Source organism: Halictus rubicundus, unplaced genomic scaffold, assembly GCF_050948215.1.
Source record: "Halictus rubicundus isolate RS-2024b unplaced genomic scaffold, iyHalRubi1_principal scaffold0137, whole genome shotgun sequence".
Lineage (NCBI taxonomy): Eukaryota > Metazoa > Arthropoda > Insecta > Hymenoptera > Halictidae > Halictus > Halictus rubicundus.
The window spans coordinates 346,883-366,266 of record NW_027488678.1 but is presented as its reverse complement, the minus strand read 5'-3'; positions in this window follow the sequence as shown (position 1 = coordinate 366,266).

Genomic DNA, 19,384 nt, shown 5'->3' with positions numbered 1-19,384 from the left:
GCTTGGTCAAGTTGGTAATGCCCGGCGAAGCGGCAAAGTCAGTGAGTGCAGTTTCCAAGAATTTACGTAGCCGCTCCTGTTCGTTGTCCGTTAAGATACGCAGGCCGCAGCAGAGTGGGGAACGCGATAAGGAATCGAATGGAAATTCGACCTGGGATCGCGACGCAAAATACCACACCGCTCTGTGGTACTCAACAACGATACCAAATTCCGCGATTACGTCGATCCCTAGTAGTAACGGATTCACGAGATTGTCGAGAACGTATGCGAGAATGTGACGTGTTTCGTCGCGAATCTTCAACGTAACGCTTGCTTGCTCGGTGGCTCGGTCGACCGATCCCGTGGCCAGCAGGAATAAGCAGGGGCGCGGGGCCGCGAAAACTTGCACGGAATCGCCGAGAACATCGATTACTTCGCGATTGATAAACGATATCGAGGATCCGGAATCTATCAAGGCGCGAAATACGTGAGTTCCGATATGCGCGTCGAGGACCAATAACGCGGGACGCGACGCAAAATTGTTCTCGTTAGGTTGTTCGGTAATTCGGGTGTTAGTTAACGAGTCGGGAGCCGCTTCGGTTCCTCCGAGCGGCTCCGCTGCTGGTTTCCCGCCCCCGGGTTGCATCGAGTGCACTGGGGCGTCCGTACGTTCGGTTCGCCACAGCGATAGCAGTGCACCCGAGGGGTCGCGGTACAATTTCGCGATCTGTGCCCGATTTTCCGACAATTCCAGCACGTGTCGTCGACCGTCGGGTGTTTTCCCGTCGGCGCGTCGGCTCGGCGGTCTCCGGACGCGGTCGTGTCCGTTCGGTCGGTCCCGACGCGCGGCTGGTTCGTCCGCGGTCGGGCTCGGCCGTCGGGATTCGTTTCTCCGCGAGAACAGCTGGCTGTCGGTACGGTTCTTCGCCCTAGCGAAGCGTTCGGTACGGTGGGTCGGTGATCGCGGGGACGGGAGGGACCAGCGTCGTAGCGCGGCTCCGCGTATTCCCCCTCTTCCTCTCTTCGCAACATATTCACGCGCTCGTATCGGGCCGCGGCTAAGTCGGGTTCCCTTCCATACCCCCCTGCCCTCTTACTGTAACGCCGCGGATCGTACGCGAATTCTTTATTTGATAGCCCATGATAACGGTAGGCTTCCGCGTTCGCGGGGGATATTTTATTTTCGGCTTTTCGCAGCCCGTTTTCGAGTTCCTTAAGGCACGATACTAATCCCAAGGGGACCACGGCACGTAATTCCGCCCTAGCGCCCCAGAAAATATACTCCATGCATTTTTCCTCCGGCCACGGGGTCGCGAGACGATTCAACATCGTTTTCATGTACGTGAGATAGTCGCGTACGGGTTCGTCGGGGCCCTGTCTCCGTAATTTAAGATCCCTTTCGAGGCGTTCCTCATAGTCGGGATCCCCGAAATTCTCTCGCCACGCGCACACGAATTCGCGCCAAGTCGCGAAATCGTCGCAAGTGTCGTACCAGAGGGCGGCCACGCCGGAGAGGCAGATCGGCAGACAGCGTAGGAGGTCGGTATCGTCTAAATTAGCGCATTTCCGCATGCCCTCTAACCGGGAGAGAAACGTTTCGGGGTCCTCCCCTGGGGCACCGGAAAAGCGGATGCGCCACTCGCGCAGGACCTCGTACGCGGCCGGTCGCCGGATCCCCCGCAGCGAGGCCTGACTCGATTCGTCCTTGGCCGTTTGCATCGGACGCGTTTTGGTCGGGTCGGGGACGTGACGCGGTTGGGGTACGGGTAGGGTCAGTTCTGTCTTAAACCGCCCGTCTCCTAATAAATTTCTCCCCGGCTTACGGTTGTCCTCGGGAGTGTCGGGTTTTCCGAAGGAGTCCCCCCCCGGATCGCCCTGACGGTACGGCCGAGGGGTTCGTTCCCCGGTGTCCCCCGCACACTCCTCGTAAATAGACCGGTCGTCCCCCTCTCCCCGCCAAACCCAGTGTAGCTTCGAGGATTTCTCGGAATCCATTCCGACGTACGGTACGGATCGCTTCGTCCTCTATCGAAGGACGGTAAACACGCGCCGGCAGGGCCTCTCGACGAACCGGGATGTTTACGCGAGCGGGCCGGCTGTTTTTATAGTCGGCTCAACGTACCGCCTCGAGAATCTTCGGTTACAGGCCCGAACGATACTTAACGTTAACGGTTGGCCTTGAGCGTTTCTCGCGTTACCCGACAAACAACTATTGTTCTCGATATTAGGATTTCTCCCCTCGCCCCGCACTCCAATCGTCTCTCTCTTACCGAAGTTTATTATTTACTTACGCGAAGGTCGCGGGGTTTATAGCGCGACGAAGCGGAACAGGCGCGAAATCAATGATCGCGCGACAAACAAACACAAAAAAAAATAACAAACTAGACTAAGGATTACACGGACAAGGGACCGGGTGACGACGTTAGATACGGAACACGTTCGCCCCACCTCCAAGACGTACACTCCCCGGATCGGTAATTCCAATAATACGAAATATAATATCAAACTAAAATACAATTGAATAGCATGCGCAAAATAGCGAGTTGGTTCGGTTCCGGGGTTTTTCCTCGAGAAATTCGCCCGGGAAATTCGCAAGACGCACGAAACGCGGTCGAGCGTGTTCTTCCTAATTCGCCGGTGATTTGCAACCATCTGTTTCCGCGTAATACGCGTCGCACCGACTTTCCCGAAACCGCGGACCGTGACTTTATCTACGCGAGTCCTTCGCTACCTCCGTGTCTCTCTTCGTTATTAATAACAAGGAAAAGGAGTCCTTTTCGAGAGAGAGGTCCCTGTTCGGGCGCCAATTTGTAACGTGGACCTCCACTCGCCGCGTAGGAAGGCGGGGGCGGGGTCCACTCCGGGAATTTATGGGCTCAGAGGCCGGGCCGCGTACGGCCGTGAATACGCGGTCCTCCCGGTACTAACCGATTCTCGAAGGTTCTCGGAGATCGGGAAGAGCCTACTGCTCGGGCGCCAGGCACCGGAAGGGTGCCACGCGAAACGAGAACGAAGTCCGCCCTTAGCCGAAGCTGAGGGCGGGAGGTGACCCTTCGGGAACCGCGAGAAGGTCGGGAGGCGCGAGAAGGGTCGGGGGTTCGGGCACGGAAGGGAACGAGGACAGCCCTCACGGCAGGGCGGATCGCGCAGGTGAAAATATCGGTATTCAGAATGGGCTCTACAATTTTATTGGCGTCGGTGGTTTTACAAAGTCGCGGCCACGTGGCCGCACCCGAGAGCCCGCGCTCTTCGTACAAAGTCTGCGGTAAGTTGAAGGGTTCGCAACGCGCTGTTGTCGATCGGTAAAATACGCCGCGGGGGTGCGGTAGATCGGCACGAGAATAGCCCCTCGCCGAAGCGAGGGTTTCGCGGCACGCAGGTGGTCGGCGCGATCACGGTATGACTGTCGCGGCGCGGTTTCGGTTCCGACGGACGGCGAACGCTCGGCGAAAACTTCGCGATAGACTACGCGACGGCTCGATAGGAATAACGCGAAATGTAACGTAACAAACAGATGGTTGCAAACGATAACGGCAGCAGCCCCTCCGAGGAAGACTTCCGCGCGATATTTTTCCGGGAACTCGCAGCCGGGACTCAAGGTACCGGTGAATTCGGTACTAGCGGAGTGCCCGAGGCGAGAAGCGCCTCGGCGCGCGAAAACTCGGGGAACGGGACGCGATATTACGCGTCCGACGGGCGATCCGCGAGCTCGCGTTGCCGCGAGGGCACGGAATCGTCGTCGGCCGACCTCGTCTGTTCCCCGACAGAGCCTGGCGAACCAACTCGCGAAAAATACACGAAAAGGGTCACTTAAGGGACTCACCGTTCCTGCCGGTAATTTTTCTCCGCCGTCTGTCGCGGTATTGCCCGTCTCGCTCGGGATGGTCCGGCGGGAATTCGGCTCCTGCCTTGCAACGGTAACCGTGTTGCGATCCCGCTGTAGTTCGGGATGATCACAGCACGCACGTCGCGTGTACGGTAGGCGGACGGAGTTCGGTAACTTTATCTAACACCGCGGTCCGGGCAATTCGAGAGGTTTTGTGTTCGGTACGATACAACTCGGAAGTCACCGCGACAGTAATTCGGCCTAGTCCGTTCGCGTTACGGCAGAGTCCTCGCCTCCCCACTCCTGGCCGTAGTCCGGCTTTTCTTCTAATAGGGCGCGCGTCTGGCGCGAAATTCGGAACCCGCAGGATCGTGCCTACGCCGGGTCCTTGGGCCCCAGACCTTACGCGAAATTCATTCCGAAATCGACACGCGGGGCAGATCGGTGACCTACCCCGGCATGGAGAGGGGGGGGGGCGCCTACACCACCCTCGCCGAGGCCCCTTGCAATTGGCTGAGGCGAGGCGACGGCAGGACCGCGAAATAGGTTGTCGGGTGGTGGACAGGGGCCTTCGTCCCGCTTCGTCACCTCCGGGTTGTCTGGCCCGTGTGTGGCGTCGCCCATTCCTCGTTAGCACCGGTGCACCGGATTTGCGTAATGGCCATGGTTTGGCGTAGGTGGTCCCGCGAAGCGCTGCTCTCTTTCTTCCGGTCGGCCGGATGCCGGGGTGCCGTTCACGTACCTGAAACTTGCCGGGCTCGGCGTGCGCGAAAGGGTGAAAGTACGCGTTTCCTTTCGATTCGGGAGTTCCTCGGGGAGCGCTTCTTAACCTATCGAGCCGTGGTTTTATTCGCGACAACGTGTTTTACGGCAGTCCGGTCCCTTCGTTCGGTTGTTCGGGACCCTTGAGGGCGGCGGGGTTTGTGCAACGTCACATCGTCTATCCTATCCTATCCTCTGTCATATCGTATCCTCTATCCTATCCTATCCTCTATCCTATATTATCCTATATCCTATACTCTGTCATTTCGTATCCTCTATCCTATCCTATCCTCTATCCTATAATATCCTATATCCTATCCTATTATCTATCCCATATCCTATCCTATCCTCTATCCTATCCTATCCTCCATCCTATGCTATCCTCTATCCTATCCTCTCCTCTATCCTATCCTATCCTCTATCATATCCTATCCTCTATCCTATCCTATCCTCTATCATATCCTATCATCCATCCTATCCTATCCCATCCTATTCTCTATCCTATATCCTATACTATCCTCTATCCTATCCCATCCTCAGTCCTATCCTATCCTCTATCCAATCCTATCCTCTTTCCTATCCTATTCTCTATCCTATCCTATCCTCTATCCTATCCTATCCTCTATCGTATCCTGTCCTGTACCCTATCCAATCCCCTACCCTATCCTGTATCCTTTCCTATCCTCTATCCTATTATTTCCTCTATCCTATCGTCTATCCTATCCTATCCTCTATCCTATCCTATCCTCAATCCTATCCTATCCTCTATCCTATCCTATCCTCTATCCTATCCTATTCTCTATGCTATCCTATCCACTATCCTATCCTCTATCCTTTCCTATCCTCTATCCTATCCTATCCTATCCTCTATACTATCCTATCCTCTATCCTATCCTATCCTCTATCCCATCCTATCCTCTATCCGATCCTATCTTCTATCCTATCCTATCCTCTATCCTATCCTATCCTCTATCCTATCCTATCCCATCCTATTCTCTATCCTATATCCTATACTATCCTCTATCCTATCCCATCCTCTATCCTATCCTATCCTCTATCCTATAATATCCTATATCCTATCCTATTATCTATCCCATATCCTATCCTATCCTCTATCCTATCCTATCCTCCATCCTATCCTATCCTCTATCCTATCCTCTCCTCTATCCTATCCTATCCTCTATCATATCCTATCCTCTATCCTATCCTATCCTCTATCATATCCTATCATCCATCCTATCCTATCCCATCCTATTCTCTATCCTATATCCTATACTATCCTCTATCCTATCCCATCCTCAGTCCTATCCTATCCTCTATCCAATCCTATCCTCTTTCCTATCCTATTCTCTATCCTATCCTGTCCTCTATCCTATCCTATCCTCTATCGTATCCTGTCCTGTACCCTATCCAATCCCCTACCCTATCCTGTATCCTTTCCTATCCTCTATCCTATTATTTCCTCTATCCTATCGTCTATCCTATCCTATCCTCTATCCTATCCTATCCTCAATCCTATCCTATCCTCTATCCTATCCTATCCTCTATCCTATCGTATTCTCTATGCTATCCTATCCACTATCCTATCCTCTATCCTTTCCTATCCTCTATCCTATCCTATCCTATCCTCTATACTATCCTATCCTCTATCCTATCCTATCCTCTATCCCATCCTATCCTCTATCCGATCCTATCTTCTATCCTATCCTATCCTCTATCCTATCCTATCCTCTATCCTATCCTATCCATCTATCCTATCCTATCCTATCCTCTATCCTATCCTATCCTCTATCCTATCCTATCATCCATCCTATTCTATCCTCTATCCTATCTCATCCTCTATCCTATCCTATCCTCCATCCTCTATCCTATCCTCAATCCTATCCTATCCTCTTTCCTGTCCTATTCTCTATCCTATCTTATCCTCTATCCTATCCTATCCTATATCGTATCCTGTCCTCTATCCTATCCAATCCTCTATCGTATCCTCTATCCTATCCTATCCTCAATCCTATCCCATCCTCAGTCCTATCCTATCCTCTATCCTATCCTATCCTCTTTCCTATCCTATTCTCTATCCTATCCTATCCTCTATCGTATCCTATCCTCTATCGTATCATGTCCTGTACCCTATCCAATCCCCTACCCAATCCTGTATCCTTTCCTATCCTCTATCTTATCCTATCCTCTATCCTATCCTATACTCTATCCAATCCTGTCCTCTATTCTATCCTATCCTCTATCCTATCCTATCCTCTATCCTATCCTATACTCCATCCTATCCTATCCTCTATCCTATCCTATCCTCTATCCTATCCTATCCTCCATCCTATCCTATCCTCTATCATATCGTATCCTCTATCCTATCCTATCCTCTATCCTATCCTATCCTCTATCCTATCCTATCCTCTATCTTATCCTATCCTCCATCCTATCCTCTATCCTATCCTATCCTCTATCCTATCCTATCATCCATCGCATCCTCTATCGTCTATCCTATCCTATCCTCTGTCATATCGTATCCTCTATCCTATCCTATCCTCTATCCTATAATATCCTATATCCTATCCTCTGTCATATCGTATCCTCTATCCTATCCTATCCTCTATCCTATAATATCCTATATCCTATCCTATTATCTATCCCATATCCTATCCTATCCTCTATCCTATCATATCCTCCATCCTATCCTATCCTCTATCCTATCCTATCCTCTATCCTATCCTTTCCGCTATCCTATCCTATCCTGTCGTCTATCCTATCCAATCCCCTATCCTATTCTCTATCCTATCCTATCCTCTATCCTATCCTATCCTCTATCCTATCCTATCCTCAACCCTATCCTATCCTCAATTCTATCCTATACTCCATCCTATCCTATCCGCTATCCTATCCTATCCTCTATAATATCGTATTCTCTATCATATCCTATCCTCTATCATATAATATCCTCTATCCTATCCAATCCTCTATCCTATCCTCTATCCTATTCTCTATCCAATCCTATCCTCTTTCGTCTCCTATCCTCTATCCTATCTAATCCCCTATCCTATCCTCTATCCTATCCTTTCCACTATCCTATCCTTTCCTATATCCTATCCTATCCTCTATCCTATCCTATCCCCTATCCTATTCTATAATCTATCCTATCCTTTCCGCTATCCTATCCTATCCTCTATCCTATCCAATCCTCTATCCTATCCTATCGTCTATCCTATCCAATCCTCAATCTTATCCTACCCTCTATCCTATCCTATCCTCTATCCTATCCTATCCTCTTCTCTATCCTATCCTATCGTCTATAATATCGTATCCTCTGTCCTATCCTTGCTCTATCCTATAACATCATCTATCCTATCCTCTTCTCTATCCTATCCTATACTCTATAATATCGTATCCTGTATCCTATCCTGTCCTTGTTCCTATCCTATCCTCAATCCTAACCTATCTTCTATCCTATCGTATCCTCTATCATATCCTATCCTCTTTCCTATAATATCATCTATCCTATCCTATTCCCTATCCTATCCTATCCTCTATCATATCCTATCCTCTATAAGATCGTATCCTCTATCATATCCTATCCTCTTTTCTATAATATCATCTATCCTATCCTATTCCCTATCCTATCCTATCCTCTGTCCTATCCTATCCTCTATCCTATCCTATCCTCAACCCTATCCTATCCTCAATTCTATCCTATACTCCATCCTATCCTATCCTCTATCCTATCCTATCCTCAATCCAATCCTATCCTATCCTCTGTCCTATAATATCCTGTATCCTATCCTATCCTCTATCCTATCATATCCTCTATCCTGCAATATCATCTATCCTATCCTATTCTCCATCCTATCCTATCCTATCCTCTTCCGTCTCCTATCCTGTAACCGATCCTATCCCCTATCGTATCCTCTATCCTATCCTATTCTCTATCCTATCCTCTATCCTATCGTATCCTCTATCCTATCCAATCCTCTATCCTATCCTCTATCCTATCCAATCCGCTATCCTATCCTATATCCAATCCTATCCTCTATCCTATCCTATCCTCTATCCTATCATATCCTCTATCCTGCAATATCATCTATCCTATCCTATTCTCCATCCTATCCTATCCTATCCTCTTCCGTCTCCTATCCTGTAACCGATCCTATCCCCTATCGTATCCTCTATCCTATCCTATTCTCTATCCTATCCTCTATCCTATCGTATCCTCTATCCTATCCAATCCTCTATCCTATCCTCTATCCTATCCAATCCGCTATCCTATCCTATATCCTATCCTATCCTCTATCCTATCCTATCCTCTATCCTACCCTATCCACTATCCTATCCTATCCTCTATCCTATCCTATCCTCTATCCTATCCTATCCTCTATCCTATCCTATCCTCTATCCTATCCTATCCTCTATCCTATCCTATCCTCTATCCTATCCTATCCTCTATCGTATCCTATACTCTATCCTATCCTCTATCGTATCCTATCCTCTATCCTATCCGATCCTCTATCCTATCCTCTATCCTATCGTATCCTCTATCCTATCCAATCCTCTATCCTATCCTCTATCCTATCCAATCCGCTATCCTATCCTATATCCTATCCTATCCTCTATCCTAACCTATCCTCTATCCTATCCTATCCACTATCCTATCCTATCCTCTATCCTATCCAATCCTCTATCCTATCCTATCGTCTATCCTATCCAATTCTCAATCTTATCCTATCCTCTATCCTATCCTATCCTCTTCTCTATCCTATCCTATCGTCTATAATATCGTATCCTCTGTCCTATCCTTGCTCTATCCTATAACATCATCTATCCTATCCTCTTCTCTATCCTATCCTATACTCTATAATATCGTATCCTGTATCCTATCCTGTCCTCTTTCCTATCCTATCCTATCCTCTATCATATCCTATCCTCTATAATATCGTATCCTCTATCATATCCTATCCTCTTTCCTATAATATCATCTATCCTATCCTATTCCCTATCCTATCCTATCCTCTCTCCTATCTTCTCCTCTATCCTATCCTATCCTCAACCCTATCCTATCCTCAATTCTATCCTATACTCCATCCTATCCTATCCTCTATCCTATCCTATCCTCTATCCTATCGTATCCTCTTTCCTGTAATACCATCTATCCTATCCTATTCTGTATCGTATCCTATCCTCTATCCTATCCAAGCCGCTATCCTATCCTCTATCCTATCCTATCCTCTATAATATCGTTTCCTCTGTCCTATCCTGTCCTCTATCCTGTAATATCATCTATCCTAACCTATTCTCTATCCTATCCTATCCTATCCTCTATCGTATCCTATCCTCTATCCTATCCTATCCTCTATCCTATCCTATCCTATCCTCTATCCTATCCTATCCTCTATCCTATCCTATCCTCTATCCTATCCTATCCTCTATCCTATTCTATCCTCTATCCTATCCTATCCTCTATCCTATCCTATCCTCTATCCTATCCTATCCTCTATCCTATCCTATCCTCTATCCTATCCTATCCTCTATCCTATCCTATCCTCTATCCTATCCTATCCTCTATCCTATCCTATCCTCTATCCTATCCTATCCTCTATCCTATCCTATCCTCTATCCTATCCTATCCTCTATCCTATCCTATCCTCTATCCTATCCTATCCTCTATCCTATCCTATCCTCTATCCTATCCTATCCTCTATCCTATCCTATCCTCTATCCTATCCTATCCTCTATCCTATCATATCCTCTATCCTATCCTATGCTCTATCCTATCCTATCCTCTATCCTATCCTATCCTCTATCCTATCCTATCCTCTATCCTATCATATCCTCTATCCTATCCAATCCTCTATCCTATCCTCCATCATATCCTCTATCCTATCCAATCCGCTATCCTATCCTCTATCCTATCCTGTCCTCTATCCTATCCTATCCTTCATCCTATCCTATCCTCTATCCTATCGTATCCTCTATCCTATCCAATCCTCGATCATATCCTCAATCCTATCCTAACCCTTATCCTATCCCATTCTCTACCCTATCCTATCGTCTTTCCTAAGCTATTCTCTATCCTATCCTATCCTTTATCCTATCCTATCCTCTCTCCAATCCTATCCTCAATCCCATTCTATCCTCTATCCTATCCTATCTTCTATCCTATCCTATCCTCTATACTATCCTATCCTCTATCCTATCGTATCCTCTATCCTATCATATCCTCTATCCTATCCTATTCTCTATCCTATCTTCCATTCCATTCTATCCTCTATCGTATCCTATCCTCTATCCTATCCAATCCGTTATCCTATCCTCTATCCTATCCTATCCTCTATAAAATCGTTTCCTCTGTCCTATCCTGTCCTCTATCCTGTAATATCATCTATCCTAACCTATTCTCTATCCTATCCTATCCTATCCTCTCTCATATCCTATCCTCTATAATATCGTATCCTCTATCATATCCTATCCTCTTTCCTATAATATCATCTATCCTATCCTATTCCCTATCCTATCCTATCCTCTCTCCTATCTTCTCCTCTATCCTATCCTATCCTCAACCCTATCCTATCCTCAATTCTATCCTATACTCCATCCTATCCTATCCTCTATCCTATCCTATCCTGTATCCTATTGTATCCTCTTTCCTGTAATACCATCTATCCTATCCTATTCTGTATCGTATCCTATCCTCTATCCTATCCAAGCCGCTATCCTATCCTCTATCCTATCCTATCCTCTATAATATCGTTTCCTCTGTCCTATCCTGTCCTCTATCCTGTAATATCATCTATCCTAACCTATTCTCTATCCTATCCTATCCTATCCTCTATCGTATCCTATCCTCTATCCTATCCTATCCTCTATCCTATCCTATCCTATCCTATCCTCTATCCTATCCTATCCTCTATCCTATCCTATCCTCTATCCTATCCTATCCTCTATCCTATCCTATCCTCTATCCTATCCTATCCTCTATCCTATCCTATCCTCTATCCTATCCTATCCTCTATCCTATCCTATCCTATCCTCTATCCTATCCTATCCTCTATCCTATCCTATCCTCTATCCTATCCTATCCTCTATCCTATCCTATCCTCTATCCTATCCTATCCTCTATCCTATCCTATCCTCTATCCTATCCTATCCTCTATCCTATTCTATCCTCTATCCTATCCTATCCTCTATCGTCTCCTGACCTCTATCCTACCCAATCCCCTATCCTATCCAATCCCCGACCCTATCCTCTATCCTACCCTTTCCTCTATCCTATCCTATCCTCTATCCTATCCTATCCTCTATCCTACCCTATCCTCTATCCTATCCTATCCTCTATCCCATCCTATCCTCTATCCTATCCTATCCTCTATCCTATCCTATCCTTCTCTCCTATCCTATCCTCTATCCTATCCTATCCTCTATCTTATCCTATCCTGTATCCTATCCTGTCCTCTATCCTATAATATCATCTATCCTATAATATCATCTATCCTATCCTATTCTCTATCCTATCCTATCCTATCCCCTATCGTATCCTATCCTCTATCCTATCCAATCCTATATCCTATTCTCTATCCTATCCTATCCTCTATCGTATCCTATCCCCTATCCTATCCTATCCTCTATCCTATTCTATCCTCTATCCTATCCTATCCTCTATCGTCTCCTGTCCTCTATCCTATCCAATCCCCTATCCTATCCTATCCTCTATCCTATAATATCATCTATCCTACGCTATTCTCTATCCTATCCCATCCTCTTCCCTATCCCATACTCTATCCTATCATATCCTCTATCCTATCCTATCCACTATCCTATCCTATCCTCTTTCCTATCCTCTATCTTATTCTATCCTGTATCCTATCCCATCCTCTGCCCTATCCTATACTCTATCCTATCATATCATCTATCGTATCCTATCCTCTATCCTTTCCTATCTTCTATCCTATCCTATCCTCTATCCTATCCTATCCTCTATCCTATCCTATCCTATCCTCTATCCTATCCTATCTTCTATATTATCCTATCCTCTATTTTATCCTGTCCTCAATCCTATCCTATCCCCTATAATATCGTATCCTCTATCCTATCCTATCCTCAATCCTATCCTATCCTATCCTCTGTCCTATAATATCCTCTATCCTATCCTACCCTATATCTTATCCTATTCTCTTTCCTATCCTACCCTATATCCTATCCTATCCTCTATCCTATCCTCTATCCTATCCTATCGTCAATCCTATCCTATCCTTTATGCTATCCTATCCTCTATCCTATCCTATCGTCTATCCTATCCTATCCTCTATCGTATACTATCCTATATCCTATCCTATCCTTCTCTCCTATCCTATCCTCTATCCTATCCTATCCTCTATCCTATCCTGTCCTCTATCGTCTCCTGTCCTCTATCCTATCCAATCCCCTATCCTATCCAATCCCCGATCCTATCCTCTATCCTACCCTTTCCGCTATGCTATCCTATCCTCTATAATATCGTATCCTCTGTCCTATCCTTGCTCTATCCTACAATATCATCTATCCTATCCTATCCTCTATCCTATCCTATCCTCTATCCTATCCTATCCTCTATCCTATTCTATCCCCTATCCTATCCTATCCTCTATCCTATTCTATCCTCTATCCTATCCTATCCTCTATCGTCTCCTGTCCTCTATCCTATCCAATCCCCTATCCTATCCAATCCCCGATCCTATCCTCTATCCTACCCTTTCCGCTATGCTATCCTATCCTCTATAATATCGTATCCTCTGTCCTATCCTTGCTCTATCCTACAATATCATCTATCCTATCCTATCCTCTATCCTATCCTATCCTCTATCCTATCCTATCCTATCCTCTATCCTATCCTATCCTCTATCCTATCCTATCCTCTATCCTATCCTATCCTCTATCCTATCCTATCCTCTATCCTATTCTATCCCCTATCCTATCCTATCCTCTATCCTATTCTATCCTCTATCCTATCCTATCCTCTATCGTCTCCTGTCCTCTATCCTACCCAATCCCCTATCCTATCCAATCCCCGATCCTATCCTCTATCCTACCCTTTCCTCTATCCTATCCTATCCTCTATCCTATCCTATCCTCTATCCTACCCTATCCTCTATCCTATCCTATCCTCTATCCCATCCTGTCCTCTATCCTATCCTATCCTCTATCCTATCCTATCCTTCTCTCCTATCCTATCCTCTATCCTATCCTATCCTCTATCCTATCCTATCCTGTATCCTATCCTGTCCTCTATCCTATAATATCATCTATCCTATCCTATCCTGTATCCTATCCTGTCCTCTATCCTATAATATCATCTATCCTATAATATCATCTATCCTATCCTATTCTCTATCCTATCCTATCCTATCCCCTATCGTATCCTATCCTCTATCCTATCCAATCCTATATCCTATTCTCTATCCTATCCTATCCTCTATCGTATCCTATCCCCTATCCTATCCTATCCTCTATCCTATTCTATCCTCTATCCTCTATCCTATCCTATCCTCTATCGTCTCCTGTCCTCTATCCTATCCAATCCCCGATCCTATCCTCTATCCTACCCTTTCCTCTATCCTATCCTATCCTCTATCCTATCCTATCCTCTATCCTATCCTATCCTCTATCCTATCCTATCCTCTATCCTATCCTATCCCCTATCCTATCCTATCCTCTATCCTGTTCTATCCTCTATCCTATCCTATCCTCTATCGTCTCCTGTCCTCTATCCTATCCAATCCCCTATCCTATCCAATCCCCTATCCTATCCTCTATCCTATCCTATCCTCTATCCTATCCTATCCTCTACCGTCTCCTATCCTGTATCCGATCCAATCCCCTATCGTATCCTCTATCCTATCCTATTCTCTATCCTATCCTCTATCCTATCGTATCCTCTATCCTATCCAATCCTCTATCCTATCCTCTATCCTATCCTATCCTCTATCCTATCCTATCCTCTATCCTATCCTATCCCCTATCCTATCCTATCCTCTATCCTATTCTATCCTCTATCCTATCCTATCCTCTATCGTCTCCTGTCCTCTATCCTATCCAATCCCCTATCCTATCCAATCCCCGATCCTATCCTCTATCCTACCCTTTCCTCTATCCTATCCTATCCTCTATCCTATCCTATCCTATCCTATCCTCTACCGTATCCTATCGTGTATCCGATCCAATCCCCTATCGTATCCTCTATCCTATCCTATTCTCTATCCTATCCTCTATCCTATCGTATCCTCAATCCTATCATATCCTATCCTCTGTTCTATAATATCCTCTATCCTATTCTATCCTCTATCCTATCCTATCCTCTATCGTCTCCTGTCCTCTATCCTATCCAATCCCCTATCCTATCCAATCCCCGATCCTATCCTCTATCCTATCCAATCCTATATCCTATTCTCTATCCTATCCTATCCTCTATCGTATCCTATCCCCTATCCTATCGTATCCTCTATCCTATTCTATCCTCTATCCTATCCTATCCTCTATCCTATTATATCCTTCTCTCCTATCCTATCCTCTATCCTATCCTATCCTCTATCCTATCCTATCCTGTATCCTATCCTGTCCTCTATCCTATAATATCATCTATCCTATCCTATTCTCTATCCTATCCTATCCTATCCTCTACCGTATCCTATCCTGTATCCGATCCAATCCCCTATCGTATCCTCTATCCTATCCTATTCTCTATCCTATCCTCTATCCTATCGTATCCTCTATCCTATCGTATAATCTATCCTATCCAATCCTCTATCCTATCCTCTATCCTACCCTTTCCTCTATCCTATCCTATCCTCTATCCTATCCTATCCTCTATCCTACCCTATCCTCTATCCTATCCTATCCTCTATCCCATCCTATCCTCTATCCTATCCTATCCTCTATCCTATCCTATCCAATCCCCGATCCTATCCTCTATCCTACCCTTTCCTCTATCCTATCCTATCCTCTATCCTATCCTATCCTATCCTCTACCGTATCCTATCGTGTATCCGATCCAATCCCCTATCGTATCCTCTATCCTATCCTATTCTCTATCCTATCCTCTATCCTATCGTATCCTCTATCCTATCCTATCCTCTATCCTATCCTATCCTCTATCGTATCCTATCCTGTATCCGATCCAATCGCCTATCCTATCCTACCCTCTATCCTACCCTATCCTCTATCCTATCCTATCCTCTATCCCATCCTATCCTCTATCCTATCCTATCCTCTATCCTATCCTATCCTTCTCTCCTATCCAATCCTCTATCCTATCCTATCCTCTATCCTATCCTGTCCTCTATCCTATAATATCATCTATCCTATCCTATTCTCTATCCTATCCTATCCTATCCTCTACCGTATCCTATCCTGTATCGGATCCAATCCCCTATCGTATCCTCTATCCTATCCTATTCTCTATCCTATCCTCTATCCTATCGTATCCTCTATCCTATCCAATCCTCTATCCTATCCTCTATCCTATCCTATCCTCTATCCCATCCTATCCTCTATCCTATTCTATCCTCTATCCTATCCTATCCTCTATCGTCTCCTGTCCACTATCCTATCCAATCCCCTATCCTATCCAATCCCCGATCCTATCCTCTATCCTACCCTTTCCTTTATCCTATCCTATTATCTATCCTATCCTATCCTCTATCCTACCCTATCCTCTATCCTATCCTATCCTCTATCCCATCCTATCCTTCTCTCCTATCCAATCCTCTATCCTATCCTATCCTCTATCCTATCCTATCCTGTATCCTATCCTGTCCTGTATCCTATAATATCATCTATCCTATCCTATTCTCTATCCTATCCTATCCTATCCTCTACCGTATCCTATCCTGTATCCGATCCAATCCCCTATCGTATCCTCTATCCTATCGTATTCTCTATCCTATCCTCTATCCTATCGTATCCTCTATCCTATCCAATCCTCTATCCTATCCTCTATCCTATCCTATCCTCTATCCTATCCTATCCTGTATCCTATCCTATCCTCTATCCTATCCTATCCCCTATCCTATCCTATCCTCTATCCTATTCTATCGTCTATCCTATCCTATCCTCTATCGTCTCCTGTCCTCTATCCTATCCAATCCCCTATCCTATCCAATCCCCGATCCTATCCTCTATCCTACCCTTTCCTCTATCCTATCCTATCCTCTATCCTATCCTATCCTATCCTCTACCGTATCCTATCGTGTATCCGATGCAATCCCCTATCGTATCCTCTATCCTATCCTATTCTCTATCCTATCCTCTATCCCATCGTATAGTCTATCCTATCCTATCCTCTATCCTATCCTATCCTCTATCCTATCCTATCCTCTATCGTATCCTATCCTGTATCCGATCCAATCCCCTATCCTATCCTATCCTTCTCTCCTATCCTATCCTCTATCCTATCCTATCCTCTATCCTATCCTGTCCTCTATCCTATAATATCATCTATCCTATCCTATTCTCTATCCTATCCTATCCTATCCTCTACCGTATCCTATCCTGTATCGGATCCAATCCCCTATTGTATCCTCTATCCTATCCTATTCTCTATCCTATCCTCTATCGTATCGTATCCTCTATCCTATCCAATCTTCTATCCTATCCTCTATCCTATCCTATCCTCTATCTCATCCTATCCTCTATCCTATTCTATCCTCTATCCTATCCTATCATCTATCGTCTCCTGTCCACTATCCTATCCAAACCCCTATCCTATCCAATCCCCGATCCTATCCTCTATCCTACCCTTTCCTCTATCCTATCCTATTATCTATCCTATCCTATCCTCTATCCTATCCTATCCTCTATCCTATCCTATCCTCTATCCTATCCTATCCCCTATCCTATCCTATCCTCTATCCTATCCTATCCTCTATCCCATCCTATCCTCTATCCTATCCTATCCTCTATCCCATCCAATCCTTCTCTCCTATCTTATCCTCTATCCTATCCTATCCTCTATCCTATCCTATCCTCTATCCTATCATATCCTATCCTCTATCCTATCCTATCCTCTATCCTATCCTATCCTATCCTCTATCCTATAATATCCTCTATCCTATCCTATCCTCTATCCTACCCTATCCTCTATCCTATCCTATCCTCTATCCCATCCTATCCTCTATCCTATCCTATCCTCTATCCCATCCAATCCTTCTCTCCTATCTTATCCTCTATCCTATCCTATCCTCTATCCTATCCTATCCTGTATCCTATCCTGTCCTGTATCCTATAATATCATCTATCCTATCCTATTCTCTATCCTATCCTATCCTATCCTCTACCGTATCCTATCCTGTATCGGATCCAATCCCCTATCGTATCCTCTATCCTATCCTATTCTCTATCCTATCCTCTATCCTATCGTATCCTCTATCCTATCCAATCCTCTATCCTATCCTCTATCCTATCCTATCCTCTATCTCATCCTATCCTCTATCCTATTCTATCCTCTATCCTATCCTATCATCTATCGTCTCCTGTCCACTATCCTATCCAATCCCCTATCCTATCCAATCCCCGATCCTATCCTCTATCCTACCCTTTCCTCTATCCTATCCTATTATCTATCCTATCCTATCCTCTATCCTATCCTATCCTCTATCCTATCCTATCTTCTATCCTATCCTATCCCCTATCCTATCCTATCCTCTATCCTATTCTATCCTCTATTCTATCCTATCCTCTATCGTCTTCTGTCCTCTATCCTATCCAATCCCCTATCCTATCCAATCCCAGCTCCTATCCTCTATCCTACCCTTTCCTCTATCCTATCCTATCCTCTATCCTATCCTATCCTCTATCCTATCCTATCCTCTATCCTATCCTATCCTCTATCCTATCCTATCCTCTATCCTATCCTATCCTATCCTCTATCCTATCCTATCCTATCCTCTATCCTATCCTATCCTCTATCCTATCCTATCCTATCCTCTATCCTATAATATCATCTATCCTATCCTATTCTCTATCCTATCCTATCCTATCCTCTACCGTATCCTATCCAGTATCGGATCCAATCCCCTATCGTATCCTATATCCTATCCTATTCTCTATCCTATCCTCTATCCTATCGTATCCTCTATCCTATCCAATCCTCTATCCTATCCTCTATCCTATCCTATCCTCTATCCTATCCTATCCTGTATCCTATCCTATCCTCTATCCTATCCTATCCTCTATCCTATCCTATCCTCTATCCTATCCTATCCTCTATCCTACCCTATCCCCTATCCTATCCTATCCTCTATCCTATTCTATCCTCTATCCTATCCTATCCTCTATCGTCTCCTGTCCTCTATCCTATCCAATCCCCTATCCTATCCAATCCCCGATCCTATCCTCTATCCTACCCTTTCCTCTATCCTATCCTATCCTCTATCCTATCCTATCCTATCCTCTACCGTATCCTATCGTGTATCCGATCCAATCCCCTATCGTATCCTCTATCCTATCCTATTCTCTATCCTATCCTCTATCCTATCGTATCCTCAATCCTATCCTATCCTATCCTCTGTCCTATAATATCCTCTATCCTATTCTATCCTCTATCCTATCCTATCCTCTATCGTCTCCTATCCTCTATCCTATCCTATCCTCTATCCTATCCTATCCTCTATCCTATCCTATCCTCTATCCTATCCTATCCTCTATCCTATCCTATCCTCTATCCTATCCTATCCTTCTCTCCTATCCTATCCTCTATCCTATCCTATCCTCTATCCTATCAAATCCTGTATCCTATCCTGTCCTCTATCCTATAATATCATCTATCCTATCCTATCCTCTATCCCA